At 39.3% G+C, this 18,062-nt stretch overlaps 1 protein-coding gene across 2 annotated transcripts in view; it reads right to left on the bottom strand.

The window, feature by feature from the left end:
* LOC121362576 (synuclein alpha interacting protein) overlaps positions 1-18,062 on the bottom strand; it is an 88,046-nt gene that overhangs the window by 53,910 nt on the left and 16,074 nt on the right. The window lies entirely within an intron of this gene.

The raw sequence follows: 18,062 nt of genomic DNA, 5'->3' as shown, positions 1-18,062 counted from the left end.
ATTGAGTATTATTATAGAAGAAAATTAAATCCTCCAGTACTTGTACATAGCAAAGGAAAAACCTTAAGGAAAAAAAAATACACAAACCCAATTTATTCATATGACAACTACCAAGAAATATGTCTGTGAATAATGAAATCAGCTGTGTAGACCTAAATAAAACCACTGTGTGAAACTTTCACATGCCTTTAAAAATGTCCTAGGATACAGGGTCTGAAAGAAAAAGCTTTTCTGTAAGTGTCAGACAAAACAAAACCTCAGTAATTTATCTCCCTAATAATACACTATCCAAGCACAAAGCTGACCTTAATACACCTGTTCTTGAGAAGCTATTAGAAAGAGAACCAGCAGGCAAAACTCCAGTAATATGCTGAAATAGACGGAAAAGCCAATTGTTTGTTTCTCACCAAGTTACTGAAGCTCTATCAGCATCATTCTGTCATTAAGTCAATGTTCTAGTTTTGGCTGGGGTGGAGTTAATTTTCTTCACAGCAGATAGTATGGGGCTGGGATTGGGACTTGTGCTGGAAACAGAGTTGATAATTCAGGGATGCTTTTGCTACTGCTGAGCAGGGCATACATAGAGCTAAAGACTTTTCTGCTCCTTACCCCTCTCCACCTGTGAGCAGGCTGGGGGTGCAAAAGGAGTTGGGACAGCCACAACAGATGATCCCAACTAACTCAATGACATATTCCACAGCAGATGACATCATGATCTGCATAGAGAGCTGGAAGAAAGGAAAAGGAGAATGTTTGGAGTGGTTGAGTTTGTGTCTTCCCAGGTCAGCGTTATGCATGATAGTGCCCTACTCTCCTGGAGATGGCTGGTCTGCTCATGTAAAATGGTGAATTAATTCCTTGTTTTGCTCTGCTTACATGCACAGCTTCTGCCCTTCCCTACTAAACTGTCTTGATCTCAACTCATGGGTTTTCTCACTTCAACTCTCCAAGCAATTGTGTGGCAACACTTTGGAGGAAAGCAGCATTTAAGAACAATCTCAACAACCTACAATTTTCTCTCACCGTGACTCTTAGACTTGAGTGAAGCAGTGGGAAAAAGCTACAGAAAGGTAAAACCAGAAGTGTCTCTATTGTGAGACACATCAGAAGCTTTTTATTTTGCACATTCCCAAATGCTAAGTTTATTCTCAGAGGGACCCACTAAAATCAGACAAAAGCCTGACAATGAAAGGAAATAGCTATAGTGAAAAGGCATGACACATTCAAGTCTAAAAATTTCTGCACTGCAGATTTTCCTTTACAGAAACACAAAGTGTCAGTATATTTTTTAAAGATTTACATATTTTGTAGACATTACAGGTAAATTGTGCACTGGTACTGTATTGCAGTGATTGGCAAGGCAAGGTTTTGGTAGTGGGAGAGTTACAGGGTTGGCTTGAGAGAAGATGCTAGAAGTTTCTGCTGTGTCTGATGGAGCCATTTCCAGACAGAGCACTCCAATAAAGATCCATTGCTGATCAGACCGGAGCCTGTCATTGATGGTGGTGGCACCTCTGGGACAACAGTTTTAGGAGAGGGAATAAGTTAGTGTGTAACAGCAGCCAGGAGAGAGGAGTGAGAATATGAGAGCAACAGCCCAGCAGACACCAAGGTCAGTGAAGGAGTGGGACAAGATGGTCCAGGTGCCAGAGCTGGAATTCCCCTGTAGCCCATGGTGAAGGACATGGCAGGGCAGCTGTGTGCCTGCAGCCCATGGAGGAGTCTGTGGAAGTCCCCAAGTCAGAGCAGCTGGAAGCCAAAAGGAGGCTGTGATCCCACAGAAAGTCCATGCTGGAGCAGGGTCTTTTGCAGAACCTGTGAGCATGTGGAGAGTGGAGACCATACAGAAGCAGCTTGCAGGCAGGACTTGTGACCTCCCTCCAGAGAAGTAGAGACTAGCTGTCAGTCTATCATTGTGACTACTGACACCAGCTCAAACCAAATTATTATCAGTTTTTGAAGCAAGACAAAGGCTGACTGTCTATGCCAAATGTATTTGACAAATTCTGGCTCTATGTGCCAGCTACCAGAGGGTGGCTGGGCACTGGAACAGGTTTCCCAGGGAAGTGGTCATAGCACCCATCCTGACAGAGTTCAAGGTTTATTTGGACAATGTGCTCAGACACATGGTGTGACTCTTGAGGCTTTCTGTGTAGAAAGCTGGATTCTATGATCCTTTTTTGGTCCCCTTCCAACTCAGAATATTTCCAGGACTCTGTATGTACTGTCCTAGACAAATTAAAGGACTGTGTTACTACAAAAGGTGATAAATGTATGAAGAAGGAATGAGCATTAAAAAATAAGTTTAAATGTTAAAAACATATATGGACCATATAACACAGAAATAGTCTGAAATCAAACCAAAGCTTCAATGAGTTTCCATTTTCCACTGGAACTAAATGGACTAAAAGCTGCCCACCCACTATATTTAACAGCCTACAGAAGAGATAAATAAAGCTACTTTACACATGTCACGTAAGGAAGAACCAAGAAGTGATCCAGAGTAAAACTGAACAGCACCTCAATTCAATTATTATTACTAAAAAAGATTGCTCATGACTATACTTGGAGTTTTATGCAAAAGGTGTACTTTTTGGATACAATTTAACACAGTAGAACTCCACCATGCATAATCCAAACCATATGGGAACGATGGTACTCAGAGCTGTGACTATTTTTAGAGCTTTGTGATGGCTGAATACAGCACAACACCAGAAGCAGAAACAATCTGAATAGGATTCATAGGAGGATCATAAGCACAACTGGTCAAATTCAAGGTAGAAATAATTGCAACCAAAATTACAGCTGCTAGCAGTGGCTGACGTGAGATGAATAATGTGTTTCCACTACCAACATCAAAGCAATACAGATGACTGTCTCTAGCTTGTCAGCAGAAATGTCTGACATTTAACCTATAAATGTTCCTAACTGTATTTTGGAAGCTAGTAATTTAATATTCCACAAAATTTTAATCCCAAAAAGGGCATTTCTGTCTGGCAATTTGACTTGCAGAGATACATATGCACACACGTGTATGTTCTATACAGGTTAATGAAATTCGGTCCGCTCTCAGAATTCACAGCTAAAAGAAGAAAACCACATAAACATCACCCAAATATCCTCAGAGAAAAAAGTAACTTTTTACAATTTTGTGAATCAGTTCAGCAGGAGAAATCAAGCTAAAAACTACTACAAAGAAATGGGGTAATACTAGGATTATCAGTACAATAACATATTACATATGTTGCATTGCAACAGATAGCAGTATTTGGAACCCAACTCATCCTTCTCCTTTTCAAACACTGTTTTTTCAAAACAGATTTCCTCTGCTGTTTTCCTTCTCAGCTAAAACTAGACACCTGAGCTCAAATCCTGTTGCTAACATTCAGTACAATCAGATGAATTAGGGAAAAAAGGGACAAAAAGAGCAATTTCTAGAATAATACTAATATTACTAATAATAGTAACAATGAAGTATTAGATGCAGTGAACAAATCCATAAACTCCTGCAAACACTGAAAGCCCACTCTGGGTTGATGGAACATATTACCAAGGTGTAATGCTTATAATTGTTCACAGATTTAGTTTCTAAGATAGATCAAGCCTTGGGTTGTTCTCTCCACACAGTCTCAGACAAACAGTCACACCATCAGCAATCCCCAGGGCCCGGTGTGCCTTCTGAGGATGAAGTAGACTCAACACAGGTATGGCAGGAATGCTTTAAGAGTCGGATCAGTCCCATCACACAACCCATACTAGTGCTCATAGGCAAGAACATGGTCCTACAGGTGAGCATCTGCTGTCAGGCAATTAACTAAGTGAATGAGAAGACTGACAAGAGGAGGCAGGATATGTGCAAACATCAGGTTCAGACTCTCGTTCTGACTGCTCAGTGCAAAACTGTGGAACAAAACAGCGTAACTGATTTGTAGCAATGCCTCTGCCACAAGGCTGCAGCGAATTCAGTAGCTTCAAAAGCAAACTGATCCAGTGCCTCAGATGAAAGCAGACTCAGTGTATAGCATGTGAAAGGCTAAATCCAAGAGGGAGCACAGGGAAAATGTCCTTTACTGAGCCAAAATAAAACATGTAATTGAAAATGCATAATTTTAATTATTTATGGATACATAAAAACCCAGAACAAATAACAATAAAAGATCTGCTGTCAATTAAATATTTATTTCAGTTGCAAGTCAAAGAAATCCTCCTAAATGCCACATGGGATTTTATTTTCCACAAGTCAGGACTACTTTAACAAAATATTTGGGGATTTACTTAAACTTTAAATATAAAGTGTATCAGATGTAAAATACTTCTAAGTTTCCTTTAGCACAGTCAATATTAAAGATTTAGGCTTTAAATGCTAGAATGCCATGACAGTTGCCTTTTAATTAGGGGATAAGGTTACATTTTCCAATTATAGGTCTAAGATAACAAAATAAACATATGGTCGTTTCCTAAGCACCAGGAGCTATAGTAGCTCAGGATGAACAAAATCTGTGGGCAGACATGAAAGACACTACATCTTTAATTTAAGCACACAGTATGCATTTCAACTAATGCTTGAAATCTAGTAAGCATCTGACTTTTGTTCCCTACCATTAAGAAATACCAAGATTTGGGGGATAACCCCAGATTTCTTCACTTTCAAACAAACACAACAGTGTAACATTACATTATGTTAAATCTATTCTGCATGCAATGAAAAGCCCAGCACACAATTAAAATCTACTGTTGAGGAAGGGACGTCAGCATAAGGAAATGCCTAAAGCTGAATTTAGTTCCTCCATCCTCATATTCTATTGTAACATCCAAGTTCTACCAAAAATTAATTTGGCCTTCCACCTCTATTTAATACACAATGTCAGATAGCAGTACAGTAAGCCCACGAGCACTGCCACAGCTGGAGGATGTGAGAACTGGACTGATGAATGAAGGCAAGAAAGCTTAGCTACTCTGGGCTACGCCACCATCTCTAGCTATGCCATCACTTCTTATGCTCCCTCGTACCTGGCTGTGTGCTGTCTCCTATTAAAGATTACATGTTCTTTGAGACAGGGATTGCATGGTCACTCTACATTTGTCTGGTTTTTCGTATAGCTGGTGTCCTTGTCCATTAACAGAGCTTTGTGGTGCAAGAGTAATCCAGTTAAATATAAACATAATGCAGATACACTGGAGTGGGCCCTGGAAGAGGACACATTTGAAGCTTTGTAGACAACATGCAATATTTTATTCACTAAATACAGACGGTGCCTTTGCAGGTGATAAATGCCAAAGTCAAAGAGAAAGCATCAAAGACATAGAAAGCATTGATCACATAGGAAGCATACAGTTTCATTAGAATAGAAGAGAACAGTTGAGTTAAAAGAGACCTACCATGATCATGCAGGTATGAGTAATTGTTTAAATTTAACACTATACTTATATCCACTTTTAGAAGACCCCAGCTTCCAACTCATATTTCTATTATCTTCATCATCTCTAAAGGGGAAATTACTTGGATATAATCAATAAATTTTTAAGCAGTGATTTTAGGAATATAAAGAGCAACAATGAAGCTCAAATGGAGGTTGATTTCCTTTGCAGGCATACTACTGTAACTTCATGCATTCAAATAAAATGACAACATGACACGTTAGACTACATTGGTATTTTTAAGTCATATAAGGGTTTGTGATAATATAATGTCCTCTGAACTGCATTGTGCAACCAATTTTTGTTACCCCCTAGATTTCCCAAAGTATTTTTTCTGATTATGCGATGTAACATTTTTTCTACAACTTGTCATTGAAATTACCTATCAAGCCAGACCTTAAACATAAAAATATAAAGGGAAGGCTCAATAGGAGTGGTAGGAGATATTAAAGAGTTAAGATGAATTTTAAGTAACAATTTATTGGAAAAAAAAAAGAAGAAGCAACAGTGAAGCTGGAAAATTATGTGATTTATTTCAGCAAAGGAATGTATTCTTCAACTAAGATTACCTAATCCCTTATCACACTTATTCAGGAATACTCCTGAGTTTAAAAGTTCACAACAGCAATCCATCATAATATGATACCTCTAAGGCAAGTAAAAATAAAAGCACTGCTTTTAATCACCACTCAAGTACTATCAGTGCACAAGCTACACAGATAGAACAAGAAGACAGAACTGAGCAGAGCACAATTTTTCAAAAGATGCTGTTTGCAAAATTTTGCTTCAGAAAAATTCTGTATTCCAGACATAAGGAAACAATCCACCTACAGCCCTGAATAGTCCCAAATACTGAGCCCAGTTCTGATCCTAGTGAAGGAGCATAAATAGAGGACTGGTTTGAGACAAGAACAAATGTATTTATTCCTGGCCAAACATAGTTGAACTTCTCCTGATTATATACACAGACCTTGAGAACATGTGTTCTTCCATATGGGTTGCATATAAAGGGCAGGTCTGTCCCACCCTGCTCTGCACTGGGGTGACCTCACCTTGACGCCTGTGTGCAGTTTTGGGCACCACAATGTAAGAATGATCTAAAGCTATTAGAAAGTGTTCAAAGGAGAAGGATGAAGATGGTGAGGAGCCTTGAGAGGAAGCCATAGGAGGTGCAGCTGAGGTCACTTGGTCTGTTCAGCCTGGAGAAGAGGAGACTGAAGGAAGCCTTCATTCTAGTTCTGCAGTTTCCCTCTGAGGGGAAGCAGATGGGCAGGCACTGATCTCTTTTCCATGGTGACCAGTGACAGGACTTGAGAGAATGGCATGAAACGCTGCCAGAGGAGGTTTAGGTTTGATATCTAGAAAAGCTTTTTCAACTAGAGGGTGGTGGGGCACAGGCTTCCCAGGGAAATGGTCACAGCACCAAGCCTGACAGATCTCAAGAAGTGTTAGGACAGTGCTCTGATACAGGCTGCAATTCTTGGGGCTGTCCTGTGCAGGGCCTGGAGCTGGATTTTGATGATTCTCATGCTTATCTACTGACTTGGGATTTGCTACACTTCTATAATTCTATTATTCAATCCCATGGAGCCTTAAGAGAGATGCACAATTTGCACAATTTCTGCAGCCCAGAAAGCCAAACATGTCCAAACCAAAAGCAGAGTGACCACCAGGTCAAGGGAGGAGATTCTGCCCCTCTACTCTGCTCTCATGAGATTTCAGCTCAAATAGTGTGACCAGTTCTAGGATCCTCAGCACAGGAAAGGACCTGTTGGAATGGGTCTGCAGGAAGGCCATGAAAATAACTAGAGAGAGGGAAAAACTTCCTTACAAGAAAAGGCCAAGAGAGTCAGGGGTGTTCAATCTGAAGAAGAGTCCAAGGAGACCTTACACAGCTTTTCAATACTTCGGAGGGGGCTTACAAGAAAGATGGGGACAGATTTTTAGTAGGGACTGTAGAGATACAACAAAACATAACATAAGTTAGTTTAAACTAGACATAGGGAATAACTTTTTTGCAATGTGGGTGGTGAAACACTGGAACAAGTTGACAAGTTGTCATCTGCCAACTACCCCTGCCAACATTCAAGGTCAGGTTGGACTGGGTTCTCAGCAACCTGACCTGGTTGAAGACATCCCTCCTTATTGCAAGGGATTTAGACTAGATGACCTTTCAAATTCCCTATGATACTATGATTCTGAAGAAGTCATGTGGAAGCAGGTAATAATATATGGTTCACGTAGTCTTCTACTTCCATGAAATTAATGGAAAATTCATCACAACCTCAGGCATTTTAACATCAAATATATTTAACTACTACAAAGACTGACATCTGTAAGATGTGTGTCAGCATACAGAGAGTGAAGATAAAGCATGCTTATTGAGACACAGTTCCTCATGGTTTTGGGTTTGTTTTTTTTTAGCACGCTGAATAATACTTCAGATAACTTCCTGCAAGTATTACCCTACTGCCTGTGAGCTGCAGTAACATAAAAGCAAGCTTTGCCATTGATATCTGTGTGTCTAAGACAGATACCCATCTAAGGTGCCTACCCACCTCAGTGCAAGGAGTGTCTATTTGGCTGCTGGAAGCATCTCCTGGCTTTTTAAATTCTGGTCCATTTAGTTGTCTTATCAACAATCATTACATTCATATTAAAAGAGAGGGATTCTACTCCTTCATTTCCAAAATAACATAGCAACCTAGCAAGAAGAAACTAATATTCAGGCTACTGAGTAATCTGACAAACTGAAGAGTTGTTTTTACCGTAATCCAACTGGAAAGGCATCTGCTCACTGCAAACCACCTCAGATTTCTTACTAAAAAACATTCTTCCCACTCAATAATTTTATATTCCTTCAATATTCAAGCATAAAGAAACAGGGACTCCAAGCACTCAGCCAGAAATATGCACTTGAGCATTTTGGAGTAAGGCCTAGAAAAATAAAGTTTTTTGTTTCACTTAGCCTTGAAAGAGAAACCTTAGGAGTTGAAAATTAATAACTTTTATTTCAAAACAGCCACAGCATATGATTCAAGCACTGTAAAAAAGTTAATACAGTGCCTGCTTAACTTTGATGACAGGATCAAAACAAATAAGAGGTCAACTGATCTGTTCAAGCATATTTAATTGGCTGTAGTTGATTAATTTATGGTTTTATTCCCTTTGAAGTACGACATGGTTATTTGTTCTTAATATGAAATATCCCACAGTCATGCAAAATTAATACGCTTATCTCATTGCAATCTTGCTTATATGGCAACCGTTTCAGTATTTCAGACCAGCTAACTCCTTCTATATGCTTTAGGATTTACTGACATGCAGATCAAATCCAGATCAAACCACCTCCCTTTGTAAATAATGCATGTACATATATGTGTAAAAGCAGGGAAAGACAGGGCAAAAACCTCACTAGAAGACAGAGCAAGAATAAACACTATCTCCATTATCACAACTTGTTTCTACAATACCACTGTTGGTAGAGATCTCCAGCAGGACAGTGCCCACACTGGACACCCTGTGTTTGGGGTGAAACACACAGCTGCTGCCTTGGATGTAGTCCCAGACAAACTGCAAGAAAAGCAGGTGGTGGGATTTACTTCAGCTTCTAATGTCTTAACTTTTGCACTAGAAGTGGAATCGGGTCTGGCTTTGCCACTTTCCAGTTGTCACCTGATGCCAGTAAGAAAAGCATTGTGTTATCCAGGTACCACACACAGAGGTACAGCTTCTGCTGAGTGTGCTGCAGCAGCATCCTCTCCCCTTCACTGTGACATGCTGTTATATTTGCACACAGGGACCACAGAGTAACTTTAACCATTAATGTCTATAAGCTCATTCCTTTTTTAGTAATTTTCCATATTAAAAAAAGAGGCTTTACCTGTGAGAGGAGATTAAATGAAATAATGCACTATTCATTCTTAGCCATTTTTTTGTTAATGGCCATTAAACTAGTCAAGCATGGAAAATAGCCTGTAGTTCTACTTATTTCTACTGCTGCTTTCATGACACTTACCTAAGATGTGGAGTACTTCTTCCTGCCAGCCACTGGCCCTACTTGGGCATGAGGGCTGCTTCCTTCACTTGTTTAGAAACAGTCTTTAAATGGAAGCATGAAGTTCTGCTTCTTCCTTTATACTGCTCTGTGAATATGTATTTATTGTCATGTTACATTCAGTTACTGTTTGTTCTCAAAATGGATTTGTTCAGTCTTCCCGTTAAACATTTTTGTGACAGCATGACTCTAAAATAACAAAGCGTTTCTGTTTAGCACAGAAAATAAAAATTCTCAAATCTCTATTACAAGAGAAATAATAATGTCCATTTGAAATTACCTACTTGTAAGTTTAAAGACCTGTCACCCAGAGGCACAAGAAATAGTTGCAAATAAAGCAATCTACTTAAAGTGTGAAATTCTTATCATTCATGTATGAAATGGCCACTTCCCACAGAAAAGACCAACATCACCTCCATGAAATATAATTCATTTTCTCAAATGAAATGTTCTTGTAATTTCAAAAAGGACACTTGAGGTAAACACTGCATTTACAAGAAAAAACTGTAACAGCAAAAACTCAATTAAAAAATTATTTTCCATCAACAAAAATTGATTTTTATAAAAGAGAAAAATACATTTTCTCAAAGAAAAAAAATTAAAAATGAGCAAAGACATTTTTAATAGTTTTATATATCCTCAAAAATAACCAGCAGATAGATCAACATTATCACCCAAAACAGCAGCATGAAAAAGGCTGAAAGGGTTTGCCCGAGTTCATTTAGCTCAACCCCTCTGCTCACAAAGTTCAGGTACAGCAGTTTAAACCCAGGACTGCACCCAGCTGGTTTCTGAATATCTCTAAGAATGGACACTCCAAAATTTCCCTGGGCAATGTTGTCGAGTATGTGACCAGCCTCACAGTGAAAACGCATTTCCTTGTGTTTAGATGGAATTTCATGTGCTTCACTTTGTGCCAATGGCCTCTCGTTCTGTCAGCATGCACTGCAGAAGTCTTTACGGAGAAGAGCCTCACTCTTCTTCACTCTATCTCAGTCTGGAAAAGAGAGGGCTTAGGGATTACCTTACTGTGGCCTTCTAGTTCCTGAAGGATGCCTACAAGAATGATGGAGAGGGACTATTAATAAGTTAGTGACAGGAGAAGAGCAATGATTTCAAACTGAAAGAGGGTAGGCTTAGATTAGATATTAGGAAGAAATTCTTCAATGTGAAGGTGGTGAAGCACTAGAACAGGTTGTGAAAAAAGTGGCGGATGCCCCATCCTGGAAGGCTTGAGGTCTAGCTGGATGGGAAGAATCTCAGGCAGTGAAAGTTGTTCCGCCCCATCACTCGGGGCAGAGAACTATCAAGGTGGGAAGAGACCTTTAAGGTCATTAAGTGCAACCATCAATTCAGCACCACTGCTGTAATTCCTAAACCACATGATCCAGCGTCTGATCCAGATCTCTCTTAAACACTTCCAGGGATGGTGACTGCACCACCACCCTGGGCAACTTATCCCAATGCCTGACCCTGCTAAGAGGGAAACAAATTTCTAATATCTAAGCTAAATCTCCTTTGTCTCAGTTTAAGGCCATTTCCTCTGGTTCTCTCACTGGAGGCACGGGAAGGGACCAGGCCCACCTCACCACAACCTCCAGAGAGTTGTGGAGACCCATGAGGTTTCTCTCTCTCCTTGAGACTAAGCAAACCCATCTCCCTCAGGAGTTCCTCACAAAACATGTTTTCTAGACCTTCCAAGATCCTTGCTGCCTGTCCCTGGATGTGCTCCAGCACTTCCATGTCCTTTTTAAAGTGAGGGGCCCAGAACTGAACTCCAGGTGTGGCCTCATCACTGCTGAGTACAGCAGATGAGCACACACACTGGCTGATCAATCAGCACCCAAGGTCCTTCTGCTGAGCAGCTTTCAAGACTCTTCTGCCCAAGTCGGTGGTTCTGCAGGGGATTACTGCAATCCCAATGCAGAATCTGCAGCTGAACATCCTGCAGTATCCTCAGCCCACTGACCAAGTCTGTTCAGGTCTCTCTGCAGAGACTTCCTAGACTCCAGCAGATCAACACGCCCACACAACTTGGTGCCATCTGCAAATTCACTGAGACTATCCTCAATCCCCACGTCCAGATCATCAATAAAGATGTTAAACAGGAGTGCCCCTAAAACTGAGCCCTGGGGAACACTGCTAGGAACAAAGTAATAACTGGATTTGCTCCATTCACCACAACTCTCTGGGCCCAGCCATCCAGCCTGTTTTTTACCCATTGAAGAATACACCCATCCAAGCCAGCTTTTCTATGTGAGGATACTGTGGGAGATGGAGAATGCTTTACTGAATTCTAGTGAGACGACATCCACAGCTTTCCCTTCAACTACTAAGCAGGTCACTTTGTCACAGAAGGTGAATCAGGTTGGCCAAGCAGGAGCTTCATTTCATAACTCCATGATGGCTGGGCACGATTCCCTGCTTGTCCTGCATGTGCCATGCAGCAGTACTCAGGATGATCTCTTCCATGACCTTGCCCAGGACTTGACCTTGCCAAGGCTAGGATGTGTAGCAGGATGCTCTGCCCTGGAATGTGGTTCAGCCACTGGACTACATCCTATTTGCAAGGCTCTCAGTAGTGGATTGAGAGGGGGAATCGTGTGTTGGTTTTGGTGTTGAATTATGCTAAAACCAGTCTGGTTCACTAAATCCAAATTAACATCCTGATTACTGAGGCAACTGGAGACATGTGACTGGCAATCAATCACTTCATACTATAAAAGTCCAGTCTACTCTCATGTGGTTAGGTTCTTCTAACATATTCCCTCTTGCAGTATGTATGAAGTTTCCCCCTCTAAAGTGGGAATGTCGCTTCAAGGATACTCCTTTGTAAGATATGCCCACAAGCATTGGTGTGGTGAGTTACATCAATCTCTACTTAATAATTGTTTCTTTTTGCTAGCTTTAATATCATTCCTCTGATATAGTGCAGTATCCTATTTTATACTATATTCTACTAGACTAGATTAGATTTTATGCTGTGTAGTAAATGATTCTGATTAAGATATTTTGTCTGATCATCTGTCATCATAAATAACATATATGTCTGAGTTGCCACCTTTAATTCTGTGAGACAAACTTATTTAAACTGTTGACAAAAGACTGGGGCTAAGACTGGATTCAGCTGCATTCAGGCCCCTCTTATGAGGAGTTTAGAAAGCAAGGAGGTCCTTTCCGCACCTCATGACTCAACGGGACAGCTACTCTAATAAACTTCATCTGAAGCTCCCACTCCCATCCATGGCAGGCTGACAAGGCTATAGTTCTCTGGATTATCTTGGATTATCTTCTAGTGTAAATGGGCACTATATTTGCTAATTTCCAGTCAGCTGGAACTTCTCCACTAAAACAGGACTGCTGTTAAATGATTGAGAGTGATTTGGCAAGTTCTTTTGCCAGTTCCCTCATTATTCTGGGGTGTAGCCCACCATGGCCCACGTTCCTTAAGGTACCTCCCAACCCAGACCTTTCTACAATTCTCTGATCATCAAGTGCTTTCCAACTCTTCTTTCCAGGGCTGCACTCATGGGATTCTTTCAAGCAGGACTCTGAAGTTATGTATAGAATAGTATTGGTGGCTTTTATACTAACAATGACTTCTTCCTCTAAGTATTTATTTTCTATTATTTTGCTAGTTTGTAAATGTGTGTGAAACGCAGTAATAGGAAATTTATATTTCAAACAGGATACCATAACACGAGTAATGTAAGATATCCAACACTGAGAACTAAATCCCAGGCAGAGGTGAGGACTAATTTTGCATTTTTTTCAGGTTGGCAGGGTTTCAATGCTTTTTCATTCTCATGTCCTTTTTATATATTGAAGTATTTAGCAGAGATAAGAACAAAAAAGAGATAATGCTGTTTAAAGGCTTTTCAACAGATGTAGAAACAGAAATACCTATCAAAAGAATTGTTTGCATAATCATGAGACAAACAAGCTGCAATTAGACTGTACTTATAATTTCATTATGCTGCTCATTATGACCAAGATATCCTGTTTGTTCTGCCTGTTGAAACAGAAAAAAACCCAACCCTTTATGAAAGCAATTCTTTAATAGTGTTTCAGAAGGAAGCTGTAGCTGGTAAACACATGTTCTTATGGGAAATTGCCATAATCCTCACTATATCCCAGCAGGCCCTGAAAATATTTCTCACAAAGTCTCTTACATAAAATCTACAACATATGTAGAGCAGACTGTACTTCACATCCTTTTAAGGAATTTGCAAGATTAAGGAAGAGGACATTACTCTTGCTTTTCCTTCCAAATGTCTACCTCTTGTAACAGGTATTCTGTAATATTTATTTTCTCTCCTATTTTCATGGTTTCTGCACTACCATGAATCTGTAAAAGAGGTTGTGAAAGTTTACAACTAGACCGCCTATTGACAGCATCTTACTGTCGGCTTCTTATGCAGCCTATCCAAAACACAGACTATTGATAAATGCATTTCATTACGTTTGTACCACTAAGCTCCAACCATTCTTCCAGGGCAATTATCAGAGAAATCAATACAGCTGCTATTTTTTATGTGGTTGCTAAGAGGTTCTGAAAATCAATACAGTAGTTATTTTTTATATGGTTGCTAAGAGGTTTTGAAATTGAACTCACTTTTTTCTTTTTCTTTTTTTTTTTTATTACTATTGACTGATATGTCAAAAAGAACACAAACAGACCAATACAGCTCTCTTACTAATTGTCATTCAGCTAAATATCTATAAGCCATTAGGGACATATAAAAGTCACAAATTTCTGGATGAGGAACACTAACATTGATGAAAATTTTAATAAACTTCACCATTTGAAAAATGTAGATCGCACAATCTAAAATGAATGGAACAGTTTTCTCAACTATTTTTTCTTCACTACTTCTTAACTGGGTTTTTGCCCTCTTGCATCAAACATGACAATTCAGTTAGAGAAAATGAGACCACATTATAGACATGGAAAAATTCTCAGTGCAACCAGAGAAAAACTCAAGAAGTATTTGGAGCCTTCTATTTTAAATATAGTTTCTTTGATATTCCAAATCAGAAACCTAGCAATTAGTCTTTCTGAAAAGCTCTATGATCCAGTATCACCTACTGTAATTATCTATTTTTATCAAAACCAGAATCAGTAGCAATGAGAAGTCTGCCAGGATTACTGTGTATGTTGTCTCATGCCTCACCTTCTTTTTCAACTGTTGTTTTTTCTGGAATTGTTTACCAGACAGATGAACAGTCATGCCTCATTGTCTTCTACTCACTGGAACAAAACTGACCTTTGCAGTTTGTGCAACTTGAAATTATGTGTTCAAAAGACAGCATGGATAACAAAGGGGATGGTACACTTCTGATCTGTGTAATTTACTAAATCTGTAAAAAGTGGATTTACAACCCCTCTATTCTGATTTACCAGTGTTATGCTCATTCTTAGGCTGCATTTGTAAAAATAGCTGCAGAAAATGCAGGAGGGAAAGAAAAAAGTCAGATCTTTAATGAACATACAGAAACTCATAACCAATGTCCTTGACATTGAAATATCACAGATGGTAAGATTAATTTTTAAATGACTGTGCTTTCCTTTACCACATGCGAAAATATTGCAATAGTATTTTTAACTTTTTGATGTTAGTTGGCCACAATGACTTGCTACTACAGTTGGAAAGCAGACCACAAATGTTCTACCACTAAAGTTTAAATCTATCTCTTGGTTTTGACTACACAATATAAATGACTAAAATAAACAGGAAAACTTTTCATTTGCATTTCTGTTACTTTCCATCCAGGACTCTACTCTCCAGAAACTATTCAGACCTCTCTTCTCTGTGTTACATGTTACTCTTTAAAGTCCAAGGCTTGAAGTGCTTTGCCTAGAGGGCTCTAGCTACTTCTGTGGGTGTCACTGTTAATCAACGACACATGGAAAGGAAATGAAGGAGCCAAAAAGCAGCCTTGTTGTCTGGAAAAACATCAGAATACATGGACACGAGTGACAACGGTAGGAAAATCAGAGCTGGTTAACAGGAAATGTTTGCAGCTTACTGAAACAGTTTAATTAGAGCCTCATTTTAAAGCATATGAAGCTGAATGAACAAAATGTAGCTGCAAATTAATGGAAAATTGGGGCAATGACCTCAAAGATTCAAATGTATCCAAACCCCTCAAGACATTGTAAGGATGAGTCTATCACAACTGTTAAAAGAAATTTCATTTACTTTTTACATAGTCTATGCAAATTAAAACGTATTTTGTTTTCTTTTATATGTTCTACTCAAACATCACCATACCTATAGTCATTTGCAAACATACCAAACCATGTATTCAGCTATAAAGAGTGAATTAGGATGTTTAATAGCTAAAGATGATCAGATAGGCCCTTGCAGTAAACCACTAGGGAGTAACTAGAGACACACTTACTTACTGACTGATTTGAAATTAAGCTTTTTCCTCTGTGGTAGCCTCATTTTTGATCCACTCCAACTACATTTCTGTTCACAGCAACAAGAAAAGCATGCCAAAACCAGGTAATTCTGATCTCTGGTTATATTAACTAATACCCCATTCTAGTTTCTAGCTGCTGGCTTTCACAGGTGAAACAAACATATAGCTTAGGATGACCTCAGAGAAGGACTACAATTTAAAATGCATAAGCTGTACACCCAAATTGCTTATCATACATAGTGAAGAACTGATCTTTCACCACTGAACTATCATCTTCATTTCCAGACCTCCTCAAGTCCTCCACCTCCACTGTGATGGCCTGAACTGCACTCACAAACTCTTTTCAAGTCATGACTCTTGGGCCCACCAAGAACAGCTGTTACATTTAGCATAATCTATTGACAGGGATTTGAAAGAATGTATGGCCAAATACCACACTCTCTTGTTTTTTCACTCAAAAATTCTGCCAATGAACATTTCTACTCCTAGTTCTAGGAGGATGTAAAAGAATAAAAATTAAAAACTGGGAATAGAAGAAACCCCCCCAGCCCAAATTGACAATATTTTGCAAACAGCAGTTTAGCATGACAAGCAAGTATTTACTTGTCTGCAACTGAAAAGTAAGCAGAAACACTGATTGGCTAGATTTGGTTCAAAAACCTATGCAAACAACTAAGCATCAATGGTAGAATGTTTAGTTTTCCAGTAAACAATACTGTCATAGGAAAGCTTGTGCTCGTGGATTACTATACTAGACTATAATTTGTAGTTTTATTAACGTAACTTTCAGCATCTATAAAACAAATCATTAGTCTTGGCATGTGACCAAGGTACAAGTGGAGTCGCTTCACTGGGTATAAATGCAGTTGGCTGCATTTATTCAACAACCAGTTGGCAGTTGGCAGTGTTGTAAGACTGTTATTCCATTTTTTCCCAACAGAGGAGTACTTCTTTTACTGTCTCTTTTTCACGCACATATACACTGAAACAAGGAACCAGTTAGGATCTCTCCCAGTTTTGGGAAGGGAAAACAGCTTTAACACTACTTAGAGCAAATCAGTGCCAGTTGCAACTGTTTAAGAGATTATTCCTTTTAAACAAGCTCCAATCCTTTCTATTCACTTGTTGCAAGGTGAAGGGGCATTACATCTGGTGAGAAAAAGGAACAAGGATTTCCTGCTTTGTATATCCTACTACACAGAAGAAAGCGTTGCCAATCCCAGAAATTGAATTTTGGCATACTGACAAAGTTATGAACCTTATGTGGTCCAGGATGTTCATATGGTGTTTCAATTACACAGATGATTCACTGATATTTATCATAGCCATACAGTCTGAAAAGGAACTTTGGATGGCTATGTCAGTTAAGGAGTTAGCTGCTACTGATGAATATGATCTTAGGCTACTTGTTATCTAGAAAATCTGTCTTTGAAAAAGTATAGTCTTGCTATTCAAAAGTCAGTTGCTACTCTCACAAATGCTCTTAGGAGATAAGAGACGATTCCTTACAATTCCAGCAGAACCACGCCAGGCAAAGAAAAGAGTATACTGTCTGCAGCTGTCAGAGTCCTGTCTGAAATTCTGGATCCAACTGTTTCCAGCCCTCAGAGCCAAGTTTCAAAGTTCTGACCATTAATGAAGAATTTCACCCTCTTTGGCTGTTCAAACACTCACAGATCCACCACCGTCACAAGTGCAGACCAGCAAAACTGAGTTTTGTAGCAGTACCATTCTTTGAGGATTTGCAGAAATGCATGCAGAGCCATAAAGTGGCGGAAAGTCACACAAAGAAACTACTAAGCAGCTTATGAAAGAGCTTCCACAAGAGATCAGGCACATCTGTAGAACTGTAAGCGATAAAGACACTAATCTCTCCCTCAACTTGATAGATCCAAAGAGCCTATCACCAAAATACTTAGGAAGCTACATTCTTCACTGCATGATCACAGCAACTTTCCTTTTGCCTGCAAGTTAGTTAATGCTTGTACAAATTCTTTAAAGCCCTAGCAGGACCTTTTAAGTAAGAAATGCTTAATCCTTTAATGCTGAGGAGAGTGGCTCTTTCCTTAAGGAAAGCCAGACCGAAGTAAGATCTTTCAGAATCAGCTGGCAGTCTCACTAAGACAGAAAATACACTGTTGCATACTGTACATATAGC

The sequence above is a fragment of the Pyrgilauda ruficollis genome, unplaced genomic scaffold (assembly GCF_017590135.1).
Source record: "Pyrgilauda ruficollis isolate IOZ18807 unplaced genomic scaffold, ASM1759013v1 scaffold64, whole genome shotgun sequence".
Classification (NCBI taxonomy): domain Eukaryota; kingdom Metazoa; phylum Chordata; class Aves; order Passeriformes; family Passeridae; genus Pyrgilauda; species Pyrgilauda ruficollis.
This window is presented reverse-complemented; position numbering and strand designations above follow the sequence as displayed.